This window comes from Gracilinanus agilis, unplaced genomic scaffold (genome assembly GCF_016433145.1).
Source record: "Gracilinanus agilis isolate LMUSP501 unplaced genomic scaffold, AgileGrace unplaced_scaffold49260, whole genome shotgun sequence".
Lineage (NCBI taxonomy): Eukaryota > Metazoa > Chordata > Mammalia > Didelphimorphia > Didelphidae > Gracilinanus > Gracilinanus agilis.
Window position 1 is genome coordinate 1 of NW_025383867.1, and position 8730 is coordinate 8730.

General features: G+C 41.5%; 1 pseudogene; it reads left to right on the forward strand.

The window, feature by feature from the left end:
* Nucleotides 1-250: 250 nt before the first annotated feature.
* On the forward strand, nucleotides 251-8723 carry LOC123255599 (annotated as a pseudogene).
* The last annotated feature ends 7 nt before the right edge of the window (nucleotides 8724-8730 follow it).

The following is an 8730-nucleotide window of genomic DNA, read 5'->3' on the forward strand; positions in this document are numbered from 1 at the left end:
ACGAGAGTGGAGGGATGGGGGGAAAGGGAGGAGACTAGCGGGAGTGAGAGAGCGAGTTGGGGGAGGGGAAGAACGTGGAGGAGGGAGTGTAGGAAAAGGAGGGTATGATAGAAAAGAGAATAGAAAATGGGAGAAGAGGGATAGTTGAGAGGAGGAGCAAGCGGAGAGTGAGGGAGAAATGAGGGACAGGGAACAGGACGAGTGAGGGGAGAAAGTAGAGTGAGGAGGAGAGAGTGGGAGAATGGGAGGAAGAGATAGAGAAATGAGAAGTGAATGAGAAAAGGGGAGTATAGAGAGAGAATCATGAGTGATGATGAGACCGGGGTGGGCAGGAAAGAGGAGAATTGAGAATAAGTGGGAAAAGAAATGAGCAGGAAGAGAGTAGACGGAAAGTAGTAGTGTTGGGTAAATAAGGAAATGTAGAAGGGAAGAGAGTTGATATGGAGGGGTCTGAAGAAAGGAGGAGTAACAAGCTAGGCTAGATGGAGGGGAAAGGACGGAATGAGAGCCATTTAAAAGGTAAAAAGGAACAGAGTCTGGAGGAGAGAAGTCTGGAGGGAACTGAAAAGAATTAAGAAGTAGGCAGAATGTAGGGGTATGGGAAGTAAACTAAAGAGTGTTTGTGTCTGAAGGTTTCTTTTAGGGGGCAAAGGTAGGCCATAGGAACATAGATTTAGAGCTGGAAGGGATCTTATAAGTTATCTAATCCAAAATCATTTTGCAGTCAAATTTGAGGCCTGAAAAGGTTTGGTGATTTGCCTACCACTGCTAATTAAGTGGAAAACCCAAGTTGCTGACCTTAATTTCTCTGATTTCAAATTTTGCACTGCTCTGTGATCTGGCAGTTGGGGGTTCAGTGAAAGATGATGGTACTGGTGGGGTAAAGTCTGACTCAGGAAAACATTGTGGGCCACTATATACTGAGTAAAACACAATAGTATGGAAATAGAAAAGAATACTAAGGCAGAAGATTAAAGAGAACAGAGAAAGGGCCTACCAGTTTGTGGTGTGTTTTTAAATACGTACATTTCTTTGCCTTTTTCACTTTAGGTTAAGCTGAAAGAACTGTAACACCTGTGGCTCATCACCATGCCTTCTGATCTGGCCAAGAAGAAAGCGGCCAAGAAGAAGGAAGCCGCCAAAGCCAGGCAGCGGCCCAGAAAGGGGCATGAAGAAAATGGAGATGCTGGATCTGAGCCACAGGTGGTAGAGGAGAAAAATGAGGAAACCAATGGCAAAGAAACCTTAGGTAAGATTGAAGTATCTTTTATTAGAGTTCTCTGATAGTTCAGAGTTAATGTGGGGTTCCCAGATCTCATGTTGTCAGAACTGTGAATTCTGTTAAGAGTATCATGATTTAGGTCCAGAAAAGGGCAAAGAATGTGTTTTATGCTATGGATGTTTGTTGGGGGGCTGTGACCTGAACCAACAGACTTGTTGGGTAACTGATGCCAGAGCGGAGTGGCATGCTCATTTTGGAGCCCGAGTACTTTTCTTTCTCAGCATCTTATTTTCATAATGGATAATAATTCATTGTGTCCATGTCGTGGCCAAGGTGCTGGAATTGGTGTTCCATGAAACCATCTAAGAGCTATTGACCATATAGAAAAAGAAAAAAATTTGACCCCCTATAAGAGGCTCCTTTATCTTTTTTATCTTGTTGGAAGTGTTTACTAGTATATGTTACTTACAAGGTACCAAACTGGAGTTTGTGAGAAATATGATAGAATAAAGTTCTTCCAGCCTCCAAAGAAGTTTGGGGAGATGAACATACAAGGAAAAGATTAACTATACCAATGTAACATGTTAAGTTATTCATTATGATACGTAATTCATTATATTGGTATTGTTCTATTCGAGGCACTGTGGTGTAACAGAATAGAGGGCCTAACTCACAGGTGGGAAAAATCTAATAGTTCTATGAATCTGGATCAGGCTATCTGACTGTAATTTGCAGAATAATTGCTTTCCCACATCATAGAAAGTTTTTCCACAACAGGAATTCCCTATACCAATGAAATTACAATTCCTGTCCCTTTCTCCCTGCTTTCATTTATTTATTACATGAATCTTGCAATGAAACTTGAATTTTTGTTGTCCCTCCTTATACCTTCTCAGTCTCCATTGCTTGATTTGCCTTTCCTTTCCAATTATGAGTACTGTTCCTTCAAAATCAGCCTCTCTGGATATCTTCTCCTTAATGAATCCTTTTTTCAATTATTTATTTATTTATTTTGAGTGAAGTCCTTGCCTTCCGTCTTGGAGTCAATACTATGTATTGGCTCCAAGGCAGAAGAGTGGTGAGGGTAGGCAGTGGGGGTCAAGTGACTTGTCCAGGGTCACACGGCTGGGAAGTGTCCGAGGCCAGATTTGAACCTAGGACCTCCCATCTCTAGGCCTGGCTCTCAATCCACTGAGCTACCCAGCTGCCCCCTCCTTTATGAATCCTTTTTCAACTACACAAGCCCACAGTAAGCTCTGTTCTCATTGAATTCCTATAAAATGATTATTTTCTCTACATATCATTTGATACTTACCATCTGCTATCTTATATATCTTTTTAAATCATTTTTCTTCATCTAGATTGTAAGTTCCTTGAGGACAGAAATCAGCTAGGGAGTTTCTTGTTTTTGCCTTTGTTCCTCTTTTACTTCTTGTATCATCTGTGCCCAAGAAAGTACTTTGCACAATTAACTTAATTTTAAGGAAGATGAAAATAAGTGGTACAGACCAAAAAACATCAGGGAGGGAGAAAAAAGAGGAGATTAGGGATTACTCTATATTTTGGACATTGGGGAAAAACTGGTCGGACACTCAGGCCTTGTGATGAAATGTTGTTGAAAGGGAATAACTTTTACTGCTCAACTCCCAAACCAGTGCCCCAAGGGGGCACTTTGTTTTGTTTTATTACCACCAATCTAAGCCTAGAAACCTACCCTCCCTTCTTTAAGATATTGGACAACTCTTCTAATTGAGTCAAAACAATTATGAAGTTTAAAAAAGGGTAAAGGGAAAAGAAAACAAAAATTACAAAGCTCAAGATTGTCATTTTCATGTTTGGCACATAAAGATGTTCTTATTCATTCTGTCCAGGCCTCTTCCTGACTATCTGGGTTACTATCCAAAGCATAGATAAGGTTAATTCTTCTTTTCCTGGTGAGTCTCAGCTCTCCAACTTTTAATTGGATTCGTAGTCTAACCTAGACTAGTCCATTTGGCTCTGAGTAATTGTTCCCTTTTAGAGACGGGAAACTACACTTCAGCTTTCCTATTCAGTGTTCAAGATAGACTACTTGTCTTTTCTGATATCAAAACTGAAAGTTCTCACTTAATTTTGGCATCAGGGAGCTTCCATTGGACTTTAGCCTTGGACATTTGATGCTCAGGTAAGACTCACACTCTAGTTCTGATTAACATTTCATACTTGGCCTGCTACACACTTTTTGATATGGTCTCAAGATTAGTCAAATTTAATTTGGCTCCTACTTTTCATAGAAGAGTGATTCCTTCCTAGGATCCCACAGAAGAATTCTTCAATATTCTAGTACTTGATGCTTTTAGTAATAAAATAGATAGTTTTGATCCAATATAAAGGTCATCACAGACTAAGAGGCAGAAAGTTTTTCCTGACCAGATCATAGGCGTAGATGGGTAAAGATGGAAGAAATGAGAGTGAATGGCTAAACAAAGTAAGAGATGTAATTTGAAACAAAGGAAGATAAAACCCTCTCCTAAATAAAGTGGAACCATGATCTTGGGTTTATATGATCTTTAAAGCAATGGATACATATTGAATTAGGAAATTTGAAAACACTTAACTTCCACTCTTAGACCAAACAAAGATTCATTCCCCAATTCCCAGCCTTCTCTAAGGAGGCAAACATTTTTTCATCATATCTAGTCTCTAAGAAAGTAAAATCTCTCTTTCACTCACCACTTAGCTTCATGCCACTGAAGGACATTTACATGTGCTTAGTGCTTTAATATTTGGAAAGCATTTTTCTCACAACCTCATGATGTAAATGTAGAACAAGGACTATTCCCATTTTATAGATGAGGAAAGTGAGCCTCAATGAAAGTTTAATGGTTACACAGCAACTAAATATCTGAGATGGAATTCTAACGTTTCTTCCTTCTGAGTATCACTCTTTATATTACTCTATAATATCTCCTCAAGAGCTAGAACTAGGCTTTTTTCTAACTCTCTTGGGGCTTCCCATATTACTGGGTGTCAGGGTTATACCAGTTCTTTCACAGCCCCTTTGGTTCACCTTTCAATCTGCTGCAGGCTGATTCTTCTCTCAAATTGATGACAATGTTTAGAATGACTCTGTGCTCCATATCATCAAGCTTGAGCCTTTCTGGTCTGACCAGGCAGTCTTTCCAGGAATCAGAATGGAAAACCAAAAACCATCCAAGAGAGTAACCTTTGTCTATCCTTTTTCTTTCTTGATTCTTAAGAACTCAGCAGAGTTGTGATTTTTCCTGTGGGAAACAGCCTGAATCAAAGTACAAGTAGGAATGAATGTGATTTATTTGGGAGCCAGTGAGGACTTTGATTAGAACAGTGTGTATTTGGGAGTAGTGAGGGAAAAGATGAAAACCAGAGGACTGGATAATTTGATTCAGATTCTCCTCTGAGGCAAGATGGTCTGACCCTGAACATCAGTATAACCTAGGGATCATGGGTTTGTGGCAGAGAAAAAGGCACTGGAGAAGGAAAGAGATCCAGGGGCTGGGGAGCTGCTCTTAGGGGAGCTTTGATCATTTGCAGTCACACCTGTCTCCAGATGGACTTTTGCACAGGTCTAATCCATCTTCCTTCCCATTCCAACTTCCACTGGCTACTTGCATGGGATGGCTTCTTCTTTCCAAAGCACATAACTGGAAAGGTGATCAGCTTGGGGATTTTGAGAATGAGCAGGTGGCCTACATCCATTCCTTTGTTTATCTCAGGAGCTTGCATTCGCATTTCAGACCTTTGTTATTGCAGTGTCATTCCTAGATGATTGAAGACTTCTTTATTCCTGGCCCATCCACAATGCCATTTTAATGGTTTAAATGTCACCAGTTTAGTCTGATGCTGTCATCATTCTGTCTTTACATTAATAATTATCTTGATGATAATAAGCAGATGACATTTATGGAATACTTTAATATTTAAAAAGTGCTTTTAAAATACATTTTCACCTCAAATTTACAGCAGCCTTGTGGGAGTTCACACTAGGTGATATTATCCTAGTCTAATGGAGGAAGATGAGGCCTAGCAAAGTGAATTACCTACTTGTGGTCCTGGAGCTAGGATTCTTCTTAGAAGTTCAGTGCTCTTTTCATGATGTAACAAATCCTTTATTGTAGGTGACCTCCACATTTCCTCAAGATTTTCTCTATACTTTCATTGAACTCTTTATTTTGTGCCCCACTTGAAGGCCCCATCTTTCACCAGGCCAATTTGCTTATCCTCACTAGCTGTAGCTCTGTAGCCTCTACCCTTTTCTAAACTTATTAGTCATCCTATAGGATTCATCTTCACAAATTGATTTCATTGTTATACTTTCAAAGCATTTTTGCATCCTTTCTTTTCTTTGATCCTGAAAAGAAACAGTGAACCTGAAGGTAGATGAGGCAGGCAATGGTTAATTGGAATGGCATTGTGGTTATGGGGTAGAACACTACCCCATGTGGAAGTCAGGATTAGTGTCCAAGTTGTCTTAATATGATCTGGTTATGTGACTTTGGGGGCAAGGCACTTTACCTTTCTGGACCCATTTCCTCATCTGCAACCTAAAGGATTAGATGATCACTAAAAAGCTTCCAATTCTTAACATTATATGACCATAAAGAAACAGAAAGGCCCAGAGGTAAAATGACTCAGGTCAGGTCACCCAGCTAGTTAGGAAAATGACAACACTTATTCCTAGGCCTCTGGATTCCAAATCCAGTGTTCTTTCCACTATGTTGTTGCATCTTCCAAACTTCTGTATCTTTCCCATCATCCCCATTTCATTTATCCAGGCAAAACTCAAAGAGCTCCTTTCTCCCCCTCAGAGTAATGATTTTAAAACTAATATGGTTGAGCAGACTGCTCATACATCAAGGACAGTCTTTGGAGGTAGCTTTGGCCCAGATAACATAAGGGAGCAGTAACTATGATTCACAAGAAGTGATTTACCATCTGGTGGTATGGGTCCACTGGTTGGACCTGGTTTTTCTGGGAAAGTTAAATATAGTCGTTTGCTTCTTGGAAGGATAGTGATGGCACCAGGAATGACAAACTCCTTTCATGCCTTGTTGGTGGGGATCATAGTGCCTTATGACTAGCCCCTCCTGGGCAGCTCAGCTTCCTAGAAACACAGTCTCTTAGATGATGAGGTGAGCTGTGTCCCTTTAGTATCTGCTGAAGAGCAGATAGTTTTTTTGGATCAGTTCTTCAATTCAACAGACATTAAATGCATACTCTATACAAGGCTTTATGTGACACAAAAATAAAGTGTATCAACCCTTCCCTCAAAGATCTTACAGTTTGAACATATATAAAAATAATTATACACCTTATAATAAAATAAATGCATTGAAGAGGTCAGTTGGTGGAGTCAAGAAGGGTTCAGCCATCTCCATGGCAGACAGAAGCCAGGGAAGTTAGACATGTAGTGCAGGTAGAATGTTCTTGAAAAGCACTGTGTCCAAGTGCTAGGTCTCATTGTCAGTTCTGATCTAGCAGACTTTTGAATTTCTATTGTAAGGTTGCTGGACATAAGTTGAGTTCTAGTCTTTGGGAGCAGTTGTGCCTGTTAATTGGACCTATCTCATACTCCTTCCCTTGCTATCCTTAGAAGTGGATTTGCTGACCAAGGAGCTGGAGGACTTTGAGATGAAGAAAGCTGCTGCCCGAGCTGTCACTGGAGTCTTGGCCTCTCACCCCAACAGCACTGATGTCCACATCATTAACCTCTCACTCACTTTTCATGGTCAGGAGTTACTCAGTGATACAAAGCTGGAGCTGAACTCAGGGCGTCGCTATGGCCTCATTGGTCTGAATGGAATTGGTGAGACATTGGAAGATGGCTGGTCGGTTGTTTAGTCAACCAATATTGTATGTACAGGGCATCCACTGTGTTCCAAGCCACTATGCCAGGAACTGTGAGGATCCATAGATTACTAACACATTGCTCTTGCCTTCAAGGCCCTCAGTAATAGGCAGAGAAAAAGGCAACCAAACAAAACAAGGCAGAGCATGAAAAGTTTCAGAAGAATGGTATTGACCACAAGTGCTTATAGATGAGAGGAGACAGAAAATAGTAGGCTAAGATGGCCAGGAAAGTTTCATTTGTGGTTTTCAGAGAGGAGAGTGAGCTTTAAGATGGAGAGAAGAGAGATAGGCAAATAAAAGGGTGGAGGCAGTGTTTACAAACCCAAGGTAGGAATATCCCCTCTGGTTGGGATGAAGGATTTATATAAGGGAATTATGTGAGATAAGTTTACCTCCTCACCCTTTTCCTAAATATTTTTCCTTCACCTTCAGGAAAATCCATGCTGCTGTCTGCTATTGGTAAGCGGGAAGTGCCTATTCCAGAGCATATTGATATCTACCATCTGACTAGGGAGATGCCCCCCAGTGACAAGACACCTCTGCAGTGTGTGATGGAGGTGGATACAGAGCGTGCCATGCTGGAAAGAGAGGCTGAGCGACTAGCTCATGAGGATGCGGAATGTGAGAAGCTGATGGAGTTATATGAACGATTAGAGGAGTTGGATGCTGACAAGGCAGAGATGAGGGCCTCAAGAATTCTACATGGTTTGGGCTTCACACCTGCCATGCAACAAAAGAAACTCAAGGACTTCAGTGGTGGCTGGAGAATGAGGGTTGCCCTTGCCAGAGCTCTCTTTATCCGGCCCTTCATGCTGCTATTAGATGAGCCCACCAACCACCTGGACCTGGATGCCTGTGTTTGGTTAGAAGAAGAGCTGAAGACCTTCAAGAGAATTCTGGTCCTCGTCTCCCATTCCCAGGACTTCCTGAATGGTGTTTGTACTAATATCATCCACATGCATAATCGGAAGCTCAAGTATTACACAGGAAATTATGACCAGTATGTGAAGACCCGACTGGAACTGGAAGAGAATCAAATGAAGCGTTTCCACTGGGAACAGGATCAGATTGCTCACATGAAGAACTACATTGCTCAATTTGGTCATGGCAGTGCCAAGCTAGCCTGTCAGGCCCAGAGCAAGGAGAAGACACTGCAGAAGATGATGGCCTCAGGGCTGACTGAGAGGGTTGTTACTGATAAGACACTTTCATTTTATTTCCCGCCATGTGGGAAGATTCCTCCACCTGTTATCATTGGTGCAGAATGTGAGCTTCAAGTACACAGATGATGGGCCCTGTATCTATAACAACTTGGAGTTTGGAATTGACCTGGATACACATGTGGCTCTAGTGGGGCCCAATGGAGCTGGAAAATCAACCTTGTTGAAGCTGCTAACAGGAGAGCTGCTGCCCACAGATGGGATGATTCGAAAACACTCTCATGTCAAAATTGGCCGATATCATCAGCATTTACAAGAGCAGCTGGACTTGGATCTGTCCCCCTTAGAATATATGCTGAAGTGCTACCCAGAGATCAAAGAGAAGGAGGAGACGAGGAAGATCATTGGCCGATATGGCCTAACTGGAAAGCAGCAGGTGAGCCCCATCCGAAACCTTTCAGATGGGCAGAAGTGCCGAGT